The sequence below is a fragment of the Syngnathoides biaculeatus genome, chromosome 14 (genome assembly GCF_019802595.1).
Source record: "Syngnathoides biaculeatus isolate LvHL_M chromosome 14, ASM1980259v1, whole genome shotgun sequence".
Lineage (NCBI taxonomy): Eukaryota > Metazoa > Chordata > Actinopteri > Syngnathiformes > Syngnathidae > Syngnathoides > Syngnathoides biaculeatus.
Genome location: NC_084653.1, coordinates 55,431 through 80,719, shown reverse-complemented (window position 1 = coordinate 80,719; position 25,289 = coordinate 55,431). Strand labels below are relative to the sequence as shown.

Sequence of the window (25,289 nt, the reverse complement as noted above, 5' to 3'; positions counted from 1 at the left end):
TCTTTCTCCAACTCTTTCACTTCCTTCTCCAACTTAACACGCTGTCTCCAACTTGCTTGATCTTTATCTTCCTTCAAGCCTCGAATATTCGCCATCATTCTACTTTCCTTTTTCTGTAACTGCCTCGCCAACTTTGACATATCCCACGTTCCGGGCTCTCCTTGAAACAGCTCGTCTTTCTTTAACTTCAAAAACACCTTCTGGCTACGCTCCCTTTCCTTCTTAATTTTCTTTCCTTCAATTCCACTCATTAACTGAGTCTCCAATTTCGCATAATGGCCGTTTATCTCCGACCACACATCGTTCCCTTCATATGGCTTCTCACACCCGAGACCACTGTCACACTTAGTTTCACTCACCATTTCACAATCCACCCGCGCGCGTCCCGGACACTTTTCACACAGAACAGTTTGATATTCCACTCACACCGCTTCCACACTGATACGTAAATCCCAGATTTTACACCGTATCTTAACCACGAATAGTTCCAAACTATTCTAGTAGGTAACTAACTAACGTCCACACTTTTAAAATATTGCCCCCTCCGATAATCCTTCCTCTTACAATTTACACACTCCAATATGCAGAATTTAGACGTTTTCATAACAGGTATTCTGCTTACCTTTTCGATGTGGCCACTCAAGGAAGGAAGGTCGGATTCGGGGCTTTCTTATCAGGTCATCACCTGGTGTGGACGTGGGTCCCAGACCCCGAGTCCCAGACTGTGGTTTTTGCTAAGTCCCAGACTTCTTTACCTTTCTTGCATCACGTCAGGGTCACCAAGAATTGTTGGATATTATTTTTAGATCAATACAAAAGTCCGTTAATCATCTGACTCCAAATTGTGACCTTACCCGACCACCACTCATCCAACAATTTGTGCACTCGTTCTACAAAGAAAGGAGCAAGAAGCCGGCATTTTCACACGCAAGTGGATTTATTCCTTCAACAAACACCTGGGTCTCGGGTCCCTCTCAATACAACCCTGTACGTCTCTGTTCCCTCCAGCCGACGTACTCCACATCCGAGTTGCCCAGGACAATTTAAAAGTCCAATCTACTAATTCACTATTGGTTATGTGTCTCCTGCAGTTATCCTTAGCGCTCTCTCATTGGTCTTTATTGGTCCGCAGGATAGTGGGCCGACTCCTCCCGCCTGCGTTTGTTGATGTTTTGTTGCTCCCATCTCCCTCTAGGTCAAGCGTCGCGTCGCCCCACACCTGCTGATTGTGGTCACCACCATTCCGTTCTAGCACGCTATCTGCTGTAATCACTTTCTTGCCACATTATCACACTGCAACTTTTCATCCACAGACTTTCACACATTAAGCAGTATTGCAAATACATCGCCTTGTTGATTAACTTTTATACATTTCATTTCCTTTATTATGAATCTGGAAAATATATTATTACAACATTATGAAGGTCTTTACCTCCCATTACATATGTATGTGTCAATGTATCTTTTAAACATTCCTGGGCATGCTGCAAATGTTTAGATTATATTCATGTCTCTAGGGATCCAAAACATCCCACATATATAGATTTATCGCATCGTTTTCCATAACAGTGTGTGTATTGTTTACCATGACTGTCTGCCCTGACTGGAAGTCAGAGCCTGTTGACCATGGCGGAAGCAATGTTGGATGCAAAGTGCGGTCTAGTTTTTATTCTACCTCATTGTGTCAGGTGGCTATAGAGGGCTCCGACTGACTTTACCGCCGATCATGCTCATTAATTTTCCCCCATATTGGAAGACAAACAAACCTCTGGGAAGTTTGAGTGTGTGTAAGTGTAATCTCTTTTTATATAGTTTCGTCGGCGTTTTTATGATCTAGCAAGGCATTGCAGGCCCTTCTGCCAAGTGCACACATGTTGATACCCTGCCAGCTGTCGAAAGGAGTCGTTACAAGGAGAAACTTGCTCTGTTGATGGCGTTGACCCCTATGAGTTACACTAACATGAATGAAAAACAGATGTGACATCCTATCTTGCTGTAACTTACCCTGACATTGTGAACTATTTTATCTTCACTCCAAGTGTCTATACCATGGATGAAAGCTTACAAGAGCATGGATGAGAGCAATCAGTTTGTGTGCGGCTGGGTTCGCGATGTGGGAGCTGTTGTCATAATGGATACCAACTAGTTAATGGAAAGGTCACTGTTTACATTTCATATGATCTATATTTCATGACACTGACTTTTCTTGGTTCAATGTAGACGTTCCCACTCCAGCGTTTTAGCAAATCCAATTATTTAATTCATGTACACTTAAATGTATGTAATGTTTGTGAGGCCAGGATTAATTGAATGATCATTTGGAACTTATAATTTGACACTTAAGTAACGCCATGCAGGAAAGAGTTTAATTTCTTTTTGTACGACATATGTTTTCAAAATCAAATTTGAAATAGACAAGTTTCTCCAATAAAATGTAAATTTCTTTAGCCTGCACTCTTGTGAAATTCTCATTTGTTACAATGATAGGTGAAAATATTCAGTAAAATTAATTACATGTGCATGATACTTAATACATGTATACATGCATGTATGTTTAAAAACTTCAATATTATCTTTACAGGTTCTCCATTCCCAAGCATTGCGAGAAAACCCCTTTGACCTTGGGTGATTGCTAAACAAAGTGGGAAATTTGTTGCTGCGCATTGCACCTGTAAGGCTGGCCTGGGAGAAGCCTGTTAACATGTTGCAGCACTGCACATCCTGCACTGGATACGGGACTCAAAGACTCACACAAGAGAAAGCATACTGGAAGCTGCCAACACCTTAAAAGGATGTGGAGTATCGTCCAATAGACTGACTTCAGCAAAGACACCAACTGCATACTGCCATTGAAGCTGGTGCCAATGTAATGCAAGTCACAATTTTCAGACTCAGATCAATTCATTTGCAAAAGTTATAGGCAACAAGAGCATCCTATGTCGCACCAATCCGTAGTCCTCCACAAAAGTAGTCAATCCAAAAAAAATTGCACAAAAAAAAAAATAATCCCAACCTACTGACCCTAGTTTTCTTAGTCTATATTACGAGAAACACATTATTTTTGTTTGGCCTTATCACAATGTTTTGACCAGATAAATATGCTGTACCCAATGTTATGTAAGTGTGAAAACAAACAAACCAATTGTACTTAAAAATCCTATTGTCTCGTTCTCCATCTAATATGTCAGGCTATTCTGTACCCTGAAAATTGTGTTTAGTTCTACTTGTAACAGTTACCAAATTGTATTTGAAACAAAAACTTGTGTGTGTGTGTGTGTGTGTGCGTTTGTGCGTGCGTGCGTATATATATATATATATATATATATAATATATATATATATATATATATATATATATATACACACACACATATGTACAAATTCTACATGAACTGCAACAGATGCCTTCCAAATGTAACAGATTTCTTTGTTTTCAATTTACAGCTATTGATACTCTCTTTGAACAACAAAATGTTCAAGGATGAATGCAAGGTCCATTATCTTTAGCTTATAAAGCATGCTTGGTTATTATATAATTCCACAAAGAGATGCACTTAGGAATGCTCTTCACATCATTCTATGACTAAAGGGACACATTTTATTTCAATTTGCTGTACAGAGGGAATATTCCACTGATTTCCATATGATTGTTTGTTGGTTGAAACCCAGTACGGATTAGTGGAATCATACAGCTGTGCTGGCTTGCCTGAAACAATAATCACAAATGTTAATATATTTATTTTTTGTTTGGCCAACTTACTTAATAAAACAGAACACATGTTCTAATTTTAATACATTGTTGAAAGGATCCTGACGTTAAAACAAGTCCCCAGTCCTCAACTATTTCACAATTTAATTCCTGTAACTCAGTAAAGTATCAAACAGTAACCATATTATTCAGAGCACCAGAAAAAAACGTTTCAGAACAGTATTCATTTAACATCATTATAAGTGGAAGCATGTTTTCCTGTTGAGTATCAGTTTCAATGTTCACCTGTTCCAAGTGCCAACACACCATGCAGCCATACATCACCCGCCATTGTCTGGGCTTGCAGATTTAGGTCACCTGTTTACTTAAATGTATCACTCAACTGACAAAAAACAGTACCAGTGATAAAATGATCTGAGCAGACACGATACAGGGACAGATTAGCTGTGTTCACATCTGCTCTGGACAATGCTGCCAGCTCTGTTGGAGCAGTCAACCACAGCACAGAAGTTAACCATACCTGGAGGCTGGTTGGTTTGTGCAAAAAATAATGGGGTCACTTGTGCGTGGAGATACGGCCGCCGGTACACTTGTTTGTTGTCGCCGTAGCCAGGCAATTGCATTGTTCCGTCGACTTCTAGTTCCAGCAAGGCAGCCACTTCCTTCGGGCGTTTTCACCGGTCCATTACGGTCAGCGCAGTGGGAGCTGCTGTGCAGTTGAAAATGTGCTGCGTGTCGTGAGGGCCCTGTCCGCATTTCGGGCAGAGGTTTATGATACCATTGTCAACACGAGCCATATAGTCATCGAGCATGCGACTCTCCAACCAATCGCTTTGTCTTCCAATTTGGCGCGAGGCTGAAAATCATCTGATTGTGACATAATTTCGCAGGCCTCTATCAAAACAACGTGAGCTCAAACTACGTAGACACGAGCGTAATGGAAACATGAAAAAAAAAAAAAAGCAGCCATTTCATTTGTGTGTGCTGTCCTTTTTTTTTTTTTTTTTTTTTTTTTTAAATGTGCCCATGATGCTTGTATTGCATAGTTTGAGCTCACATTGTTTTGATACCGACCTGTGGCCATTGAGACGAGCTATCGTTGTTTCATACTGTTGCGCTACTTCCAGGTTAGCGGCGTCATCAGCACAAGTGATGACACATTTCTTTTAAAAGCAGCTGCACAACTAGCCGTTGTACTTGACATTTTTTGTCTTAGTTTAAGTTAAAAAAAATTCACGGGCAGTCGTTTCCTCATCTTTGTCACGACCCATCGGAACATGAGTAGGACCCAAATGCAGGACTCTGACGATGCAAGGTAGTTCGGGGAGAAACGTTTATTATTCCGTGGTCGGGGATCGGGCAGGCAGTCAGGTGCAGCAGCTGTAGTTGGGACGTCGGGTGAAGAGAGCAGGTGAGCGGGCAGGCAGGAGTCGGTACACGGGAGATCAATCAAGGCAGGCAGAAGTCTCAAAGGAGTCAGGCTTACGGGGTCAGTCGGAGAAAAGGCGAAGGTCGGTACACACGGGTTGTCGATCAGGGATACGGAAGTACTCGAACGGGGCATGAAGCTCAACAATCTGGCGCGGACCAGTCGTCATCGGGGTCATATAAATACACAGGATAATAAGCCTGCATGAGGCGCAGGTGTGCAGCTCCCAATCAGCGCAACCGCGCGGGCACCCACACAGCCCGGGCTGGACCGCCAGGATCATGCATGTTACACTAACAATCGTAAAATGCAAGCTCCCTGAGAAGCTCAGAGAGTTCAGGTTGGGGGCACACATGACCGTAATATAGAAATAAATGTGTAACATAAGACATCGAATATCATATCGAAATGGAAATGTATACCTTTTTTAACACTATAGACCTGTATACGACGATACAATGTGATTGTATTTTTTATTTTTCATCCATACCTAAATATAATGCAAAAAATGAGAAATTACAGTTAGTTGTTTTTTTTTAAAAAGTAAACAAAAAAAAAAAGTTTAAAAGTCAACACAATATACACCCACACATGATAAATGGTATAGCAGAGAAGGTCAGAAGCAGCTACATTGTGTCTGCAGTGAAAGCAGGAAGAAGATGGATGAACAATTAGAAATATGGAGGGATGCACTGGAAAGGAGAAGAATGAAGATTGGCCGAAGTAAAACAAAATATATGTGCATGAATGAGAGGGATGGTGGCTCCAGGGAGAAGCGATAGCGAGGGTGGATGACTTCAAATACTTGGGGTCAACAATCCAGAGCAATGGTGAGGATGGTGAGGAAGTGAAGAAACGGGTCCAAGCAGGTTGGAACAGCTGGCGGAAGGTGTCTGTTGTGTTACAGGGAAGAAAATAAGTATTTGAACACCCTGCTATATTGCAAGTTCTCCCACTTAGAAAACATGGAGGGGTCTGAAATTTTCATCGTAGGTGCATGTCCACTGTGAGAGAGATAATCCAAAATGAAAAGTCCAGAAATCACAATGTATGATTTTTTTTTTTTTTTATGATTTATTTGTGTGATACAGCTACACCTGATAAAACAAATGTTAATATTTGGTACAGTAGCCTTTGTTTGCTACTACAGTGGTGAAACGTTTCCTGTAGTTGTTCTCCAGGTTTGCACACGCTGCAGGAGGGATTTTGGCCCACTCCTCCACACAGATCTTCTCTAGATCATCCAGGTTTCTGGACTGTCACTGAGAAACACTGAGTTCAGTTCCCTCCAAAGATTTTCTTTTGGGCTTAGGTCTGGAGACTGGCTAGGCCACGCCAGAACCTTGATATGCTTCTTACGGAGCCACTCCTTGGTTTTCCTGGCTGTGTGCTTCGGGTCATTGTAATGTTGAAAGACCCCACCCACGACCCACCTTCAATGCTCTGACTGAGGTAAAGAGTCTGTTTCCCAAAATCTCAAAATAAATGGCCGCGGTCATCCGCTCCCTAATACAGTGCAGTTGTCCTGTCCCGTGTGCAGAAAAACACCCCCAAAGCATGATGCTACCACCCCCATGCTTCACAATAGTGATGATGTTCTTGGGATGGAACTCATCATTCGTCTTCCTCCAAACAGTTAGTGGAATAATGACCAAAAAGTTTGATTTTTGTCTCATCTGACCACAAAACTTTCTCCCATGACTCCTCTGTATCATCCAATTGGTCATTGGCAAATTTAGGACGGGACTGATATGTGCTGGTTTAAGCAGGGGAACCTTCCGTGCCATGCATGATTTCAAACCATGATGTCTTAGTGTATTACCAACAGTCACCTTGGAAACGATGGTCCCAGCTCATTTCAGGTCATTGTCCAAGTCCTGTCGTGTAGTCCTGGGCTGATTCCTCACCTTTTTAAGGATCATTGAGACCTCACGAGGTGATATCTTGCATGTTGCTCCACTCCGATCGAGATTGACCGTCATGTTTAGCTTCTTCCATTTTCTAATGATTGCTCCAACAGTGGACCTTTTTTAACCAAGCTGCTTGGCAATTTCTCCGTAGCCCTTTCCAGCGGTGTGGAGTTTTCAATTTTTCTGGTGTCTTTGGACAGCTCTTTGGTCGTGGCTATGTTACAAGTTTGAGTCTTACTGATTGTGTGGGGTGGACAGGTGTCTTTATGCAGCACAGAGGTGCATCTGATTCAGGATAATACATGGAGTGGTGGTGGACTTTTAAAGGCGGACGAAGAGGTCTTTGAGGGTCAGAATTCTAGTTGATAGACAGGTGTTCAAATATTTATTTGCAGCTGTATTCCTCAATACGGTCATGGGTGTGCTGGAGCCTATCCCAGCAGTCTCTGGGAGTACACCCGGAACTAGTTGCCAGCCAATCGCATTATTTTGAACAGTAAGTGATCTAATAGATGTTCAAAGTGGATTTTGGAGAACCTTATTAAAAATTGAGGATTATCATAACTTTATATGTACAAAGATGCACTCCTCCCACCTCCAAGAAATCCCTACTGCATTCAACATTGTTAAATTAACAGCGCCAAAAATGTCACGTTGCACCAGGGGTATCCAAAGTTGTTGTTTTTTTTTTTTTTTGTGAGGGTCAAATACATAAAAATGAACAAAGGCTGGGGCCACAAACTGACCCATGAATACTGTGTGTATTTCTAACTCAGCTTTAATATGAAGAAGATGCTGTCCTTTGGCTAGAAGGATGGCTGACGTGTCAGGAGAAATGTTGGTAGACTTCACAGAGATGGCTATCAGTCATTCTTGTTCTCGTTCTGCTTTTGTTCTGATTTAATCGAGAAAATGTTTGTTCACAAATGTATGTTGAGCCGAACATGCATTTCTTTTTGCGTGGCGTCTTCGCATTATCCAAACTCTGATAGAAGTCAGAAGGAAAATATGAACGGATATTTGTGCGCATCATATTGTGTTCTGACAATATTGTAAAATCCAAATCTACCAAAGAAACTCAAATCTTATTTCACCAGAAAAAAAGCACTTATTTCCCGCTTCGTCAGTTATTTTGGTGTTCAGCAGTTTGGAACTACGAGGCCAATACTGAGCTCCCTACTAATAATTTATACAAAATTAAATAAAAAAGGGCACATGTACACTCTGTCAATTTTTTTGTTTGATGGTAGGGGTATTTTTCGGATTGTAAAGAACACATATGAGGCTCCATTAGTATTTATTTATTTGTGACTATGTGTTTGTCCTTGTTTTTGTTTAAATTGAATCTTGTCAAAGATTGTTCAAAATATATTGGCTGCAGCGGGACTGGGGACGTTCGCCATCTCTCCGTTTTGAGGGTATGTCAACCTGACTTCGCATGAAAGTACACGTTGAACAAACACAACCACTGGAGGGAGAAGGACCAAACAATTGAACTAATTTAGGTGAGTGTACAAAAGTACACATAAATTGAGAATATTTTGCAGCCTATTGTTGTTAATTGTCGAGTTTGTTTCGGTGTAAAGGAGCAAAAAAAAATCCCTTTTTCCTGCCTCAAGAGGTCACCTTTTTACATTAAATCTCAACTTTCACGGCTCCAAAACACTCCAAATAAACTATATTCTGATCGTTGACTTTATTTTATTTGGATAAATCGTGTGCACGGATATTTTGGATTTAATTGTGGTTCCACCGTTTCTTTCGGTGACATCGCTCAGCATTAGCCCAAGCGAGTCAATGCCATATTTCTTACGTTCGATGCTAACAGGAGGAGTTGCTTTGATTTTGCTGAATTGTTGGGACAACATCAACGACATACTTTCCGCCTTTTTTGTTATTACAATGATTATTTAATGCAGTAACATTATTACGAGGGCCGAAGTGACATGACTAAAGTACAGCAACGCATTACATATTCCATCCGTATTGCATAGAAACAACTGAGTGAAACGCCGTTCTCTTTAGGAAGTAACCACTCGTGTGTGTGTGTGTGTGTGTGTGTGTGTGTGTGTGTGTGTGTGTTTTAACATGGTAGAAAAAATACATAGAACCGATAACCATGGCGACTGTTGGTGGTGGTCGTGAGGAGACACCACACATTTGCAAAAGGTTGGACTGCAAATTGGAAAATTTCCTGCACTGGCATTGTGGGATATTTGCAACGCGTTTCTCCCATCCCAAGTCAAGCTGATATATTCTACGTCATTGATCGGAAGTACACAACCATAAAAGGAAGTCGCCCTTTCATTAATAAAAGTGCATAGCGTAAGTATAAATGCTTAGTTCTCTCATGCGGTTATTGAAAATATAAGTAATGTCCCCTTTTATTTACGGTGTATACTTGTTGTTGGTATGTTGTATTTTTGGGGTAGGTATTTTACATGGATGTTTTGATGATTATTTTGGTGGGTCACTTGTTGGACTTCCAGTCCTTGTTGCTCAGCAACTTGTTGGACACACTAAAATACTGTAAAATGCAAAACCCTTGCTTACAAAAGAGTCACCCACTTTTGCAAGCATGCATCCTTTTGAAAACATGTATTTTAGTGGTCTCCAAAGGGCCCGTTGGAAACAGCAGATAATGAGTTGTTTTTAAAACTCAAACTCATTTTCTTGTGCTGAAAACCTCAAGCATTTTTCACTACATCTTGGTGAAAATAGATACATCCCCGTTAAAACAGATTCAATCATGTCATCCATCCATCCATTTTCTTAGTGGCTTATCTTCACAAGGGTTGCGGGGGGTGCTGGAGCCTATCACAACTGTCAACGGGCCCGGGGTACACCTAAAACTGGTTGCCAGCCAATCGCAGGGCACATCAAGACAAACAGCCACACTCACAATCACACCTAGGGGCAGTTTAGAGTGTCCAATTAATGTTGCGTGGTTTTGTGATGTGGGAGGAAACCGGAGTGCCCAGAGAAAACCCATGCAGGCACAAGGAGAACATGCAAACTCCACACAGGGGGTGCTTGGATCGAACCCGGGTCCTCAGAACTGTGAGGCCAACGCTTTACCAGCTGAATCACAGTTCCGCCCCCAAGAAGTTCAATTAAATATAATAGATCAACAGTGGCTCTGCTAACCAAGATGATGAAGCTCTCATCGCTGTCAACCATTGGGGTCTAAATCCCTCAATTGTGACTGAAGGTAGGGAGCCTATTCAAAGTGATTTTAAAATGTATTTTATTCCATAAATGACCCATAACTTGCAGGACTCAATTGAAATAAATAAATAAATAAAATCTTTTGGACAGGGGAATTAAAAATAACTGAAAAACTGGTTCTACAAGTGTGCACACCCTCATAACTAGGGTGTAGCTGTGTTCATTAACTCATCACATTCATGTGAAATGGGTGTCAGCACACAGCAGCCTCCATTCAATGTTGCTGTCAGCCTCTCAATAATTTTGGACTGATGTTCACTTCTTGATATCCATCCATCCATTATCGTAACCACCATTCCTCACAAGGGTCACGGGAGAGCTGGAGCCGATCCCAGCCAGCTTTGGGCGAAAGGCAAATGACACCCTGAACTGGTCACCAGTTAGTCGCAGGAGAGATATCGACACCATCACTGAGCAGGAATCGATCCCACGATGCCCATACCAAAGTCAGGTGTGTGTATCACTGCATCATCAGTTACTCGCCTAACATACCAAATTTACCAATAGTATAGGGTCATTCAGGACGGCACAGTGGAGCAGCTGGTAAAGCGTTGGCCTCACAGTTCTGAGATCCCAGGTTCAATCCCGGACCCGCCTGTGTGGAGTTTGCAGTTCTCCCCGTGTCTACGTGGGTTTCCTCCAGTCACGCCGGTTTCCTCCCACATTCCAAAAACATGCAGCATTTATTGGACACTCTAAATTGCCCCTAGGTGTGATCGTGAGTGCGGCTGTTTGTCTACATGTGCCTACTTGTGCTTGGCTGGCAACCAGTTCAAGGTGTACCCCGCCTAGTGCCCGTTGACAGCTGGAACTCCCCGCAACCCACGTGAGGATAAGCACCGAAGGAAATTGATGGACATTTCATCCGAGGCGGCGCATTGAAGCTGCTGGAAAGTGATGGCCTCACAGTTCTGAGGACCCGGGTTCAATCCCGACCCCGCTTGTGTGGAATTTGCAAGTTTGTGCAAGTTGGGTTTTCTCTGTGCACTCCGGTTTCCTCCCACATCCCAAAAACATGTAACATTAATTGGACACTCTAAATTGCCCCTCGGTATGATTATGAGTGCGACTGTTTTGTCTCGATGTGCCCTGTGATTGGCTGGCAACCAGTTCAGGGTCTACCCTCCCTCCTACCTGTTGACAGCTGGGAAAGGCTCCACCACTCCCCACAAGACTTGTGAGAAATCGCTCATCTGTTACAGGGTAACACTTTAGAAAGGACCTCCCACCTGAAGAATAATAATATGAATAAGCACAGAAAGTAGTTGGAAAAATGTCCCCGGGATCAGCTCACTTTTTCAAAAAGCACTCTTATGCGTCTAGGGTGGGTTTCCGCAGAGACTCCTCTAGGGAAGCCACCGTTTTGTATTTGACTCTCCCACCAATAGCTTTTTGAGGAAGAACACTTTTGCGTTGGACCCTGCCTAACCTTCATTTTGTCAATCTGACCCACTCCTGAGTCGACATCCCCCATTGCCACATTGACCAGTGTGGTCTCACCCAATTTCACCCCCTGGACTTCCTCGATTCCAGGCTCGTCAGCCAAGTTACAAGGAGTACATCTGTTAGGTATGAACATCATCATTTATATTACTGCACTTTTGTCTTGTTTAGATTCCTAATCTTTCAAATTAAATATCTCGGAAACAATGATTCTCCACCATATTTTAAATATAGTACGGCACATTTGTGAAGCACAGTTCAGCTGTATTTAACTTTAAAGTACAATACATGTCATTTGCATTTTGTCTTTTATTCCTTTTTCTTTGGAAGTATTTATTGAGGGACATTTTGTACTTCACATATGTGCAATACATTTGAATTGAATATAATTTGAGTTCACCTTTTTATTCAAGCTTCAGACTGGTAAAGTCACTTCCTATCATGGTCAATGTACTTTTTAGGAATAAAACCTCTCCCTTGTTTTGGATTAATACTTGAGCATACTAAGCGACGGTATTTTAATGTTTATCATGATCTTCTTATGGCATCTTTGTCCGTTATAGAAAGAGTACAAAAATAGGTAGGTCTTTCAATGGTAGGGCAGGATTTTCTATATCCAGCTCAGGATCCAGGTGTTTGCTGTACAAGTTTATAACAGTGATTCTGTATTTAACCATCTTCATCATCAGCTGGGACATCAACAGGGTACTCTCTTGCCCAACTGTTTTTTCTCCAACCCTAACCCAGATCTCTTGCATATCCTGGAGCACGATTCATATCAGAGGCGCGAAGAACCTTTTCAGACTTAGGAAGCACTGGACCAGGCTGCTAGTGTTCTGGCAAACAACCTAACCCTAAGCGCTGGTGGTGGCCTGCGGTAAGCAGCATTACACGGTGGCTCAAATTCAAGGACACTGCGAGATTCTTCAAGGCGCCATGTCAACAGAGCTCCAGCAGCTGGTCTTTGAGCCACAGGTGTGTCTGACAGCCAGGCGCTTGTGTGCCCCAATGCACAAGTGGGTTGGCAATATTTTATGTGATGCAGATTGTTATTCCCATCAACCCCAATGAAATTTGGAAGAAATCCCTCATGTGAGTTTGTTGACTTTTAAGTCACCCTTAGTGGAGGACGTTGATGGAATGAAACCCTATTGCACAAGCCAGTGCAATCTGTAGGCCAGTCCCAAGCCCGGATAAATCCAGAAGGTTGCGTCAGGACGAGCATCCGGCGTAAAACTGAATGCTCAGCATTCATCTTAAGAAGACCACAACGGATTGGTCGTGGCCCGGGTTAGCTACACCCGCCCCCAGCTCCATTAACCTGCAGAGCGTCGGTGGAAATTCAGTTACTGTGGGTCGAAGAGAAAGAAGAGAAGGAAAGCGCATTCATCGGCAGAAGAAGAAGAGGAATGCACAGATACCACAACTGCGTGTTGGGACGATGAATGTTGGGACTATGACAGGAAAGGGAGTTGGTTGGCATGATGAATAGGAGAAAGATTGATGTATTCTGCATCCAAGAGAGCAGGTGGAAAGGTAGTAAGCCTAGAAGTATAGGAGCAGGGTTTAAATTATTTTACCATGGAGATAGGGTTAACCCTAAACCCTGGAAGAGAAATGGAGTAGGGGTTATTTTAAAGGAAGAGCTCGCTAAGAATGTCTTGGAGGTGAAAAGAGTATCAGATCGAGTGATGAGGCTGAAATTTGAAATTGAGGGTATTATGTATAATGTAGAGGCTTTGCCCCACAGGTAGGATGTGACCTAGAGTTGAAAGAGAAATTCTGAAAGGAACTAGATTAAGTAGTTCTGTGCGTCCCAGTGTTGTGATTAGTGCAGATTGTAATGGACATGTTGGTGAAGGAAACAGGGGCGACCAGTCGATCGCGATCGACGCATTGAGCACCCCTGCTGTAGGTCAGTGAGTCCCAAACAGTGTGCCGGGGTACATTAGTGTGCCGTGAGCGCTATTCAGGTGTGCCGTGGGAAGTTATCCAATTTTATGTAATTGTTAAAAAAACATTTATTCCAAGAAATAATGTATCTTTATTCCTCTTTTTATGCCAATGAGGCACAATGACAGACAGAACAAAAAAATCCTCTTCTATTTGATGACAGGAAGTACATACAGTAATTAATCGATGTTTTTTTTGGTGACATTCACTTTTGTTGGTGTGGTGGTGGGATTTTTCAATTGTATAACATGTGCCTTGGCTCTATGAAGGTTGGAAATCACTGGTCTAGGGGGTTATTTTCCCTCGTCGGACATTTCACGTGCTGCATATATTTAGGGAGTTCGTGATTAAGTTTAGCTGTGTTGAAATCTCCTCAGATAATGAGCGGTGAATCTGGATGTTTTTTCTCAAACTTGTTTATCTGTGCGCTGACCGTTAGCAGTGCTGCAATCATGCTTGCTTGTGCCGGAATTTACACCAACTAGAATAAAAGATGCGAACTCACGTGGTGAATAAAACGGCTTACAGTTTAGAAACAACTCTAACACCAGGCTGCATTGTGTGCTGAGTTGTGTAACGTCTGCACCATTTATCATTGATGTAAAAGCTTATTCCACTACCTTTCGATTTCTGTTAGCTCCAGGACGCAGTCCGCATTGTGGAGTTGAAAGCCTGTGGCGACCCCTAACGGGTCAATGCGCACACCGGCAGTCAGGATTGGCTGACTTTAATCAGAAGAAAGGAAAAATTCTCATGTTAGGCCTGTTTATCAGTACGTGTGTACCCCGCTTAACATCTTGCCGTCTTCAAAGCGGATCAGGGAGCAAGAATCACTCAAACACACCCCACACCACAGGATAGGATCCAAGGATAATCTTGAGACATTTGTATATCCGGCCTTTTTTGACTTTGCTCAAAAGGGAAGCAAAATTAGGCCATATTTTGGGATGTCACTACAGTTTTATATGTTGAAAGCAGATTTTGATATTCTTGATTTTGTATCTCAATTCCCTTTCTTTGGCCACAGGAGTTGACGGGAAATCTCACGGGAGCAATCAGGGCTGCAGCATTTTCAAAAGGCCATGCAAGAAATCATAGGTAGGCTCAACACGAAGCGCTCCCAGCTGAAGCGCAATTCTCTCCTCAGGCGGGAGAGGCAGGTCTTTTACCACTTCCACTTCGACATCAGTTTCTTGCAGAAAGTCCCGAAGGACCTGGAGGACAGGATGAAGCTCACAAGAGCTCAGCCAATAGAATGAAGACACTGGTGATCTCAACTATCTGCTTAGTTGTTGAAAGAAATTATGGTAAAATGAGAATTAACCTTATACAGGTGTATTTGCTCTAGGATTTGACGTCTTCTGATAAATAAAACACCTGTTCTGTTTCTCGGTGATGGAGTCTTAATAAAGCACTTTATTTGTGATATAAACAAAATTTACGTTTTGTTTATTGCCAAGAAGTGACTCCAACTCTCAGTGACAGTGTTTTAAAACTTGTAGCCAATAAAGGTGATTGGGATTCTGTTGTAGGTCAAACAGTTCAATTTTGATGAAAGAACCCAGCAACGAAACTCTTTTCTAGGATGATCACCGGTTCGTGGACGTTCAGCACATTGATTTTGGAGAAGCCAGTATGAGTAGGTTCTGTTGTGAAAGTATAATTTGTGTTGTGCCAAATATCTACCTCGATAATTGACAGACTGTTTGTAGAGTACACCGATATAACATGCTTTGTCAGCCTACATTCAAATGAAAAATCCGTTGGCGTGCAGTAAATGCCTCTTGCAAAGTTGAAATCTTGAAAGTTATATAAAATGGTTCATTTTCAAAGTAAAAGTGTTGCATCTGAAATGAAAGCAATTTTACTCATACTGTCTGATTCAATCTTGTTAAGATATTTTTAAAATGTAGTTTTCATCCGTTTCATGCCAAAAATAGCTACAATTAGGCGAAAAGTTATGATTTGGTGTCTCAATTAATATCGTTGACATATTTAGATCACAGATGCAGCCCTATGGGAGCACAAGCCAGTGCAATCTGTACCCCGGTCCCAAGCCCGGATAAATGCAGAGGGTTGCGTCAGGAAGGGAATCTGGCGTATAACTGTGCCAAACATATGAGCGATCATCTAAAGAATCCCATACCAGATCGGTTGTGGCCCGGGTTAAAAACGCCCCTGGCACCGTTACACTGCAGGAAATCCGAGGAAATTCAGCTACTGTGGGTCGTTGACAAAGAAGAAGAGGAGGAAAGTGGATTCATCGGCAGAAAAAGAAGAGGAACGGACAGAGCGTACAACTGTGTGTGGATACTTTGAATGTTGGCACTATGACAGGAAAAGCTCAGGAGTTTGATGATGATCATGATGATTTGGAGAAAGGTTGATATATTCTGCATCTGAGAGAGCAAGTGAAAAAGTAGACTTCGATGGTTTGAAATTTCCAGAGGAGGGAGAGTGAGTATATTGGTAGAAGGGTGCTGAGGATGGAGCTACCAAGCAAAAGACCGAGAGGAAGAGAAAAGAGGTTGATGGATGCTGTGAGGGAAGACATGAGGGCAGATGATGTTTAAGAGGAAGATGCAGGACAAAGGCTTAGATGGAAAAAGATGACACGCTGTGGCGACCCCGAACAGCACAAGCCGAAAGGAAAAGAAAAAGAAGATATTTAGATCACAGAATTTAAAAATGACAAAATTGCTGCCCAGAGGAAATTCATGGCATGTACATAAATGGTTCCCAAAATGCAGGTGGACACAAATGGCCCACATAGACTCCAAAGTATAATACTCCTTCCTTGTCTTTTTTTAATTTTATTGGGAAAAGATTTTTGTGCAAGTTGCTCATCATTGTATGTCATTTATTTATATATAATTAAAAAAGGGGAAAAAGATTTAGTGTACAATGAATTTACATCGATTGAAAATTAAATATTGGTACCTCTATAAGAGACAGCATAGAAGGGTTTATCTTTCAGCCTTTAAAAAACCCAAAACGATCAAGTATGTCATCCTCAACCAAGTCATATCAGTAAGTGAGCTGAGAAATTAACATGAAAGGGAAAATAATAATCATAATAGTAATCATAAAATTGAAAAAAAAAGACATCATCTCAAAGCAGTTTGCAACAAATGTTCCATAAATAATGCATAATGATATATATACTCACGTCAAGTAAAATTTTTGAGTTTCAAATTTTCTTAATAGCCAAACCTGGTCTGATGCTCTTGTGAATTCAAAGAAAGTAATGCATTGCAGACAAGTAATATATAACATACTCGGGCAAAAAAATATATATATATTCCTAATAACTGATTGGAACTGATGAACAAAACTAAGCTAGACTTTATTTCACATAATGTAGTGACATACTTTAATGTTGTGGTAAACTTTCTACAGTTTTCCAAAAGTCTCAAACTTGACTTGATCTTGCCTCAAAAATAAAGTTAACTTCTCCATTTTAATGATATCTTGGACCACTTTAATCCAATCCTCATCTGTGGGAGTATTCTTTGTCAACTGTAATAGCTTTTTTGGTTGCATGGATGATGGATCTTTCCTCCCCCTGGATCTGACTTAAAAGCAAGAAGGAATATCTTAACCACACACAAATTAGTTTGTGATTCGTCTTTCTTCATTATTTTATCAAGGTCATGTCTCAGTTGCAAGAATCTATAAAAGTCTGTTGGTTAGTCTAAACTATTTTTTTTTTAGCTCCTGGAATTGTCTAAGTGCACCCCCTTCATAGAGATCACTGTGTATGATGAACCCCTTTTCATCCCATTGTTTGAATCTTATGTCAAACCCGTAAGGTGGGAAATCTGAGTCATATCCAATCCATTTTCACCCCTCTCTTTTCTGAACCGCTTATCCTCACAAGGGTCACAGGAGTGCTGGAGCCTATCCCAGCTATCTTTGGGAAGGGGCCGCGGTACGCCCCAAACTAATTGCCAGCCAGTCGCAAGGCACATATAAACAAACAACCACACTCATGATCATACATTAGCATAATTTAGTGAAACAAATGGATGTCTTTGGGATGCTGGAGGAAACCGGAGTACCCGGAAAAAACTCACACAGGCATGGGTAGAAGATGCAAACTCCACACAGGCTGGGCCAGAATCTGAACCCCAGTCGTCAGAACTGTAATTCTATATTTCTGAGATGTAGCGTCCTCTCCATTTCAGAGGTGGCGAGCTGAAAGATTCGCAGGGTGGCATCGCTGTATCCCACCGCCACGCGCACACGCTGCATACCCGGAAAAGGGTTCCAGCACACGCAGGTGCACAACTGGTTGAGCACCTGGAACTGCATCACCAGTTCATTACTGGGGATGGACCACAGGTGGCAAAGTGGATCTCATCCGTCTGAAAGGCCAAATCATTCACCTTTTTCTTTGTGGCCGCTGACTTGCCAGACGTTGTAGTTGTCTGACCAGTCTATGTACCACAAGATACGCATGGTGGTGTCCACAAAGCTGATGTCCATTGTGTTGTCAAAGGCACCGCTGACCGTGGTCCCATCCAGCATGATCTCTTGCTTCAACACAACCGATCTCCTGCTTCTTCTGTTTCCTCCAGCGTCCGATAATCTAATGTCTGTTTCTCGCTGCTGTTCAGGCACCAGGGTCTCAATCCGAATAGTTTTCCAGTGCAGTTTCACACTAACGCCTGCCTGAGCGGTCACCTCCTGCTTTGGGGACTTTGGTTAAGCAGAATGGTGTTGTTAGGGTGGTTTGGGGCTCTGGAGTCCTGATCCAACTCATTGGCCTGCAAGGATTTGGCCTCAAGGGCTCTGGTGTCATCCTTACAGTGGAGAAAATAAGTATTTGAACTCCCTGCTACAATGCGCCTGCCTCTTGGTGGTGGGCTCCGAGCTGCAAGTTCAGCTTAGTGCTAGCATAAGCACGACTATCATATGCCGTTCTAACTTGCTCGGTAGTGTAAATATTTGCATTTGCATTGGGACATAAAGATTAAAACATGTTTGCGGCAGATTACTCGATTGGACAATAGAGTTATAAAGTATAACGATCCAATCGTGTTAGTGGTGTCATGATCCTGCCGCTTCAACACGAGCTGTGCGGGTGCCCGTGCGGCTGCGCTAATTGGGAGGCACACACCTGTGCCTCATGCGGGCTGATCATCCCCTGTTTCTATAGGACCCGGTGACGACTGGTTCTCGGCCAGTTCGTTGAGCTTTATGTCCAGTTCCAGCACTCTCGTATTCCTGACTGAACCTGTGTGTACCGACCTCCGTCCGTTCTCTGACCAACCTTGTAAGCCTGACTCCTTGATACTTCTGCCTGCGTTGATTGTTTCCCCGTGTACCGGCTCCTGCCTGTCCGCTCATCTGTTCTCTTCGCCCGACGTCACAACTACCGCTGCTGCACCGGACTGCCTGCTCGATCCCCGAACTCTGCATACAATAAACGTGTCTTTTCTTGAACTACCTTGCGTCTTCCGAGTTCCTGCATTTGGGTCCTACTCTCGTTTCCGATGGGACGTGACAAGTGGTTAATCGAGTTTCACAATTGCCATGTACATGTGTTCTCGGTTCTCAGAAATCGCAGTGTAACTTGTTAGTTAGCCAAGTAATGGCACGTGGGACTTAGCGCGAACTGAGCGTCGGTGTGTTCAAAGTTTTACGATGTCGAAAGTGTTAGAAAAAAAGGATGAAGATCGAGCAAGGGCGATTGACAAGGATGCTGGAATCAAAAGCTGTTCAGACGGGCATGGCTTGAAAAAAGTGTAACCGTGCAGATAGGACCGAAAATGGTATCAACATGTCTAACCGAACACATACAAAAAGTGGACATTCCCGGCAAAGTGCTCTGCACTCTGTGTTCCGATAGGAGCAAAAAATATCCAGGAGGAAACTCAAGGTGAGGAATCAGCCCCGGACTAGATGACAGAACTTGGTCAATGTCCTGAAAAGAGCCGGGACCACCGTTTCCAAGGTGACTGTTGCTAATACAATAAGACGTCATGGTTTGAAATCATGCATGGCATGGAAGGTTGTCCTGCTTAAACCAGCACATGTCAAGGCCCGTCTCAAGTTTGCCAATGACTATTTGGATGATAGAGAGGAGTCATGGGAGAAGGTTTTGTGGTCAGATGAGACCAAAATTGAACTTTTTGGTCATAATTCCACTCACCGTGTATGGAGGAAGATGGATGATGAGTTCCATCCCAAAATGAGAGATTGTGAGATTTTGGGGATCAACCTCTTTCCCTCAGTCAGAGCATTGAAGATGAGTCGTGGCTGGGTCTTTCAACATGATAATGACCCGAAGCACACAGCCAGGAAAACCAAGGAGTGGCTCCGTAAGAAGCATATCAAGGTTCTGACGTGGCCTAGCCAGTCTCCAGACCTAAACCCAATAAAAAAATATTTGGAGGGAGCTGAAAGAAACAGTGTTTCTCAGTTAAAGCCCAGAAACCTGTCTGATCTCGAGAAGATCTTTCTGGAGGAGTGGGACAGAATCCCTCCTGCAGTATGTGCAAACCTGGTGAACAACTACAGGAAATATTTGACCTCTGTAATTGCAAACAAAGACTGCTGTACCAAATATTAACATTGGTTTTCTCAGGTATTCAAATGTTTATTTTCAACTGTATCACACAAATAAATCACGTGATACAGCTGCAAATAACTATAGGGCCAACCTTGCAGACTCCTCGTTGATGACCTGCAGCCAGGTGACGTCTTCCTCGTTGGAGTCGTAGCGACACAAGGCCTCGGCCAAAGTCCTGATGTCCGCGTAACTGAGGGCCAGGGTGGCCAACCTCCGGAATAACTCCTTGCGCCTGACGAACATGACTTCCTTGCTTTTGTCGGTTAGCGCCTGGGCCACGGGCTCCGGGATGGACTGGCTAACGGGGACTTGGACACCCTTTTTCCAGCTTCTGCCTCCACGGATCGGCCAGGACGTAGTAATCCTCCGTGTTGAGCTGGTACGATTCGTGCACCTACATGGTGGTGATCAGGTCCGTCCTGAAAACCTCAGATGGTTTCTGTCTGCATCCTCTTCTGGCCTGGCATGAAGTGTGGGACCAGCAGGTGGAATTTCTGGCATTGTCGGACTCGTCGATGCTGCTGGGTGCCGACTTCTCTTCATGGCGGAGCGTCTGAGGGGTTCCAGCTTCACCACACTTGTTGATCTGTCATTGGTTATGCACGTAGGGTCACCATCCTCACATACAAGTACCAGACGTTGGTGTCCATTGGAGAAGTGGGATTGTCCTTGGTCCATGATGATTCATGTCCATAGATCCTGTGACAAACAGGTACATTCCCAGACTGGCCAGTGAGGAGGAGCCATGCTCCGATCAGCACCAATGCCTGCAGTCCCATAAGTGGTGCCCCTTTACCTAACATGCTTAAGCGCTGATCAGCTGAATTCTTCACCAATTTGAGACCATGGCAGCCTATTGCTATCCCACCCTTTGTAGCCGCAATTCCACCGCTACTTTTTGTTGGATGAAAAGGGAGCCACAGGCTTGCTGTGGGACAGGTGTATCCACGTGGGACGTTCCGCTATCTTTATCACCGTGGGAGTTGTCAGCAGATCTGGTAGGGACCTTTCCAGCGAGGTGAGGACCTACACTTCCTCTTGATGACTTTTCTCAGGACCCAATCACCAATGGACACCAACGGCACCTGTGAAGACGGTACAGTAGGTGGCAGATCATTTACACCTTTAACAGTTTTATTTTGCAGTGTCTCTTTCATCCAATCAGGTAACGTATTTTTTTCTTCTGACTGCTGCACTGGCTGCTCAACCATGGGGAGTCTAATCTAATCTAATCTAATCTAATCTAATCTACTTGATACTATTTCAAATGGGAACAATCCTTTATCTGTTGGGGTTATTTTCACATACACTTTTACTAAATGTAAACATTCTCTCCGAGTTCTCCCTGTATGTTTCATAGTTTTCCTTAATCGAGACTTCACTGTCCCATTGCTTCCTTACACAAATCCTGCACAATGATTTTTCAAAGTTATTTCTAGATTTTCAGCTACTTTACTGATTTTTTTTCATTGACAAAATGTGGCCCATTGTTGCCATACATTTTTTCTGGGATCCCATGAGAATGAATAAAATATTCACACAAGAACTTTGCCACAGTAATAGCTTCAGCACTTGTACATGGAAAAATCTCCACCCATTTAGATAATGGGTAGATCAATACTAAACAACATTTGTTATGCTGGACTTTGTTTAACTCAATAAAATTAATGTGTAAAAACTGGAAGGGATGACTAGCTTGGGTAAACTGCCCTCTCTTAGGTCTGCAGTTCCCTTGAGTATTGTGTTTGCAGCAGTTAAGACATGATCGACAAAAAAAACCTTTGAGTAAGAATTGAATCCAAAGGTGCAAAAACGTCGGTGTATAATAGCTACCAATACCATCCCTCCTGTTGAGACATGGCAAGGCCCATGACTCAAAATTGCCACTGTTTTAAACTGATTATTTTTTGGCAATACAGGTTTTCCACTGATTATGTATATCAGTGATCTCAAAAGTCAATTCACCTCGGGGCCACTGAAAGCACATTCTGGCTGAGGCTGGGATGCAGCCTCAGAGCACATGCACATAATTTATAAGAAAATTTAAAAAACGACGGCTGGTGTAAACGAGGTGTGTGCAAAACTACTAATAAAACTCTCCATGGCAACACCACTGTAGCTTTCACTCAATGAAAAATGTTTCTCTGCTTGCATCAAGCCTCGTCACTGTCACACCTACGAAAGCCACAACCCCACCGTGATTGGTAGGCTCGCCAGCTCCACACACAACACTGTAAAGTGCCATTCATATAAAACTTCAGGGCCACATTATCATTTAACTTTCATAGTAAGCTGGGGGCCGCAAAATATCTTTTTGGGGGAGGGCGCAAATGGCCCGCGGACTGCCAGTTTGAGACCTCTGATGTATATTATCTTCTAAATCAGTTTTTTCTGTAAACCATCACTGGGTTTCACTTTGAAGAGCATGTTTTGTACGTCTTTTAGAACTGTTAAATCAAAAGGAGGGTTAAGGGCTTGTGATTGTGTCAATATGTGTGTGCATATTTTCTTGTTGCTGCCTCCTTGGCGTTTTTTATCAGTGAATGTGTTTCCCATGGAGACAGCATTTTTTTTTTCTTTTTCTTTTTTTTTCAGTTTTTTTTCTTACGGCTCTCTTTCTGCCTCTCACTTTTTTTTTTTAGCCTCTTCTAATCTATTGTAGCTATAGTTTCTTCATCTGGTTTTAATATAGCCACTATTTGCATTACTTCAGCTGTCTTTCCTGCCTTTCTCTTTCTTGCCTGTGCTAACCAAGCTCTTGCCATCCTAAAATGCAAGTCTTAATTTTGGCTTTTCCTTTCTTCCCTGCAAGACTTGCCATCAATCTTTCTATCAAATTGCTGCATCCTTCAACTGTTAACTTGCCATTCAAGGCATGTTATTTTATTTTATTTTATTTTTTAAGAAACATCGTGCTGCCTGGTAAACATTGTTCCATAAAGTTTACATCCTCTCTAGGGCAGACTGACTGTTCCCGCTCTCCATTATGCTTTTCTACGTTTGTCCCATACAGACTACTTGTCCTTTATGGGACCTAAATCCTAATCCACTACCTTGTGTACTTCACCGGAACACAGACTTCTGTTAGCATTTTTAGGTTTCCATCCATGACCTATGATTCCACAAGTTATGGCATTCACACTCTCATTCACTCACTCACACATTTATGGATCATTATAAATACCCTCTTTAAAGGTGGAGTAATCTTAAAACCTCCTTCTGGCGGAGGAGCCTTGAAACCTCCTTCTGGCAGAATAGCCTTAAACCTCCTTCTGGCGGAGTAGGCTTAAACCTCCTTCTGGCGGAGTAGCCTTGAAACCTCCTTCTGGCGGCGTAGCCTTAAACCTCCTTCTGGTGGAGTAGCCTTGAAACCTCCTTCTGGCAGAGTAGCTTTAAACCTCCTTCTGGTGGAGTAGCCTTACTTACTGGTTCAAGCGTTGTCTGGATGCTAGTTGTTCATGATCCCGTCAACCTTCACCCGCCAAGGGGAGATTGGACCCTGGCACTGGCCTGGGCACGAATTCCCGTCCCACCAGGGCTTTTCTTCAGGAACAGCTAATTGCTCCTTGCTGTCGACAGATTTCGGTCTGTCCTCTCCCTCCTCGATGGGCGGTGGTGTGTTGCGATCCGACTCGAAGGACCAAATTGTCAGGTTTAAAAAGTCTGACTCTATATTAAAAAAGGCGAACAGACAAGGCTTCAAGCTTTACTTGCTGCAAGGGGAGCGATAGGGCCTCTCCCTGCTTCCAAACAACTCCAACTCATGTCCCCTTGCAGCTTCTTTTTATTCACATAAATCACATGATGAGTGTATGCGTGTGTGCACGTGTGTGGGTGTGTGTGACTGTTTGATTGACTACATCAGTCTGATTGATGACATCTGTTTTAAAGACAATGAGTTCAAAGGTTAAAGCTAGGTCGTGATGTGTAACCAACTACAGTATGTACAAAATGAGAACATATGAATGATTTCTTTAACAGATACTAGTTGTGTTTTTTGTCTGAGATTATTCCCTTGACAATAGAGATCGTGCACGTACGTCATAAAATCCCGTGATTTTTGTTTACGTTGCCATATTGCCGGTCAAACAAAGTATTGTTGAAAGTTAATTCTGTTGAGACAAAACAAAAATACGTCTCATAACATGACAGCCAGAGTTTTGTCCGCTACTGTAAAACATTTAGAAGGTGATAATAAACGAAGGGATCCATATTTAATGCCAAAGTCGATGTTTTCGCCAATAAGAAATTTGACTGTCAATTCACTTCCATGTCTTGGACAACTGGATATACACGAATCTGGTGAATAAGTCGTCGAGATTTACACAGAAGAGTTTGAAAGTCTAGACGCATACAAATACTTCGTTGCTGGATCTGTTCTCAATCAGGAATAAATCCCACATAGTTATGAATCCACTCAGTTTTTTTCGATACAAATACCAATATTTAAATAAATTACCCCTGGTTTTACAGAAATTCGCATTCATTAACTAAGACTGGAAAAAAAATTAGGACAGGGAGTCGTCTCAAAACATTGTGGGTATAGACCGTTCATGTTTATTTCTTGACAGGCCAGTACATTTAACTTTTCCTCAGAGAAAGTTTTTCAGATCAAGAATTTTTATTCATGAAAAATGTTAAATACCGTTTTATATCATGTTCTACTAATATCAGTTGAAATTGGAAATGATTATTTCTGAGTTAGAAATTTTAGTTTTCTATTTTAGTTATGCATTTGTTTATTTTGTTTTTAATTTACAGTTATGTTATATTAATCCAGTAAATTATTTTAAGGCCATCCCTAGTCACACCTTCAACTTTATCTCCAAGCATGACTGACCACACCCGTACATTTTTCAAATCTGAGTGACTGTATATATCATAACATTAAAGGCAACTCATTATACTGTTAGTATTACTAGATCTATATCTAAGATAGTGAGCAATGTGGTCGGGTGTATCAGTACAACGTGACGTAACAAGTTTGAGACTTAAACGTTAATAGAATTACTACAGATCAACTTCTTTAACATGTTTTGCT

At 42.4% G+C, this 25,289-nt stretch overlaps 1 protein-coding gene across 11 annotated transcripts in view; it reads left to right on the top strand.

Annotated features, from left to right (window-relative positions):
• Positions 1–25,289, top strand: part of LOC133512685 (calphotin-like) — an 85,228-nt gene that overhangs the window by 35,791 nt on the left and 24,148 nt on the right. For 7 of the 11 annotated variants that reach the window (XR_009798246.1, XM_061842528.1, XM_061842524.1 and 4 more), the window contains one exon: positions 2,582–2,866. The gene's annotated coding sequence lies outside the window, so the exon portion shown is untranslated. Of the gene's footprint in view, positions 1–2,039; positions 2,158–2,581; positions 2,867–14,698; positions 14,770–14,860; positions 14,979–25,289 lie in introns of all 11 variants that reach the window. The other 4 variants (XM_061842527.1, XM_061842525.1, XR_009798248.1 and 1 more) reach the window with 3 other exon arrangements.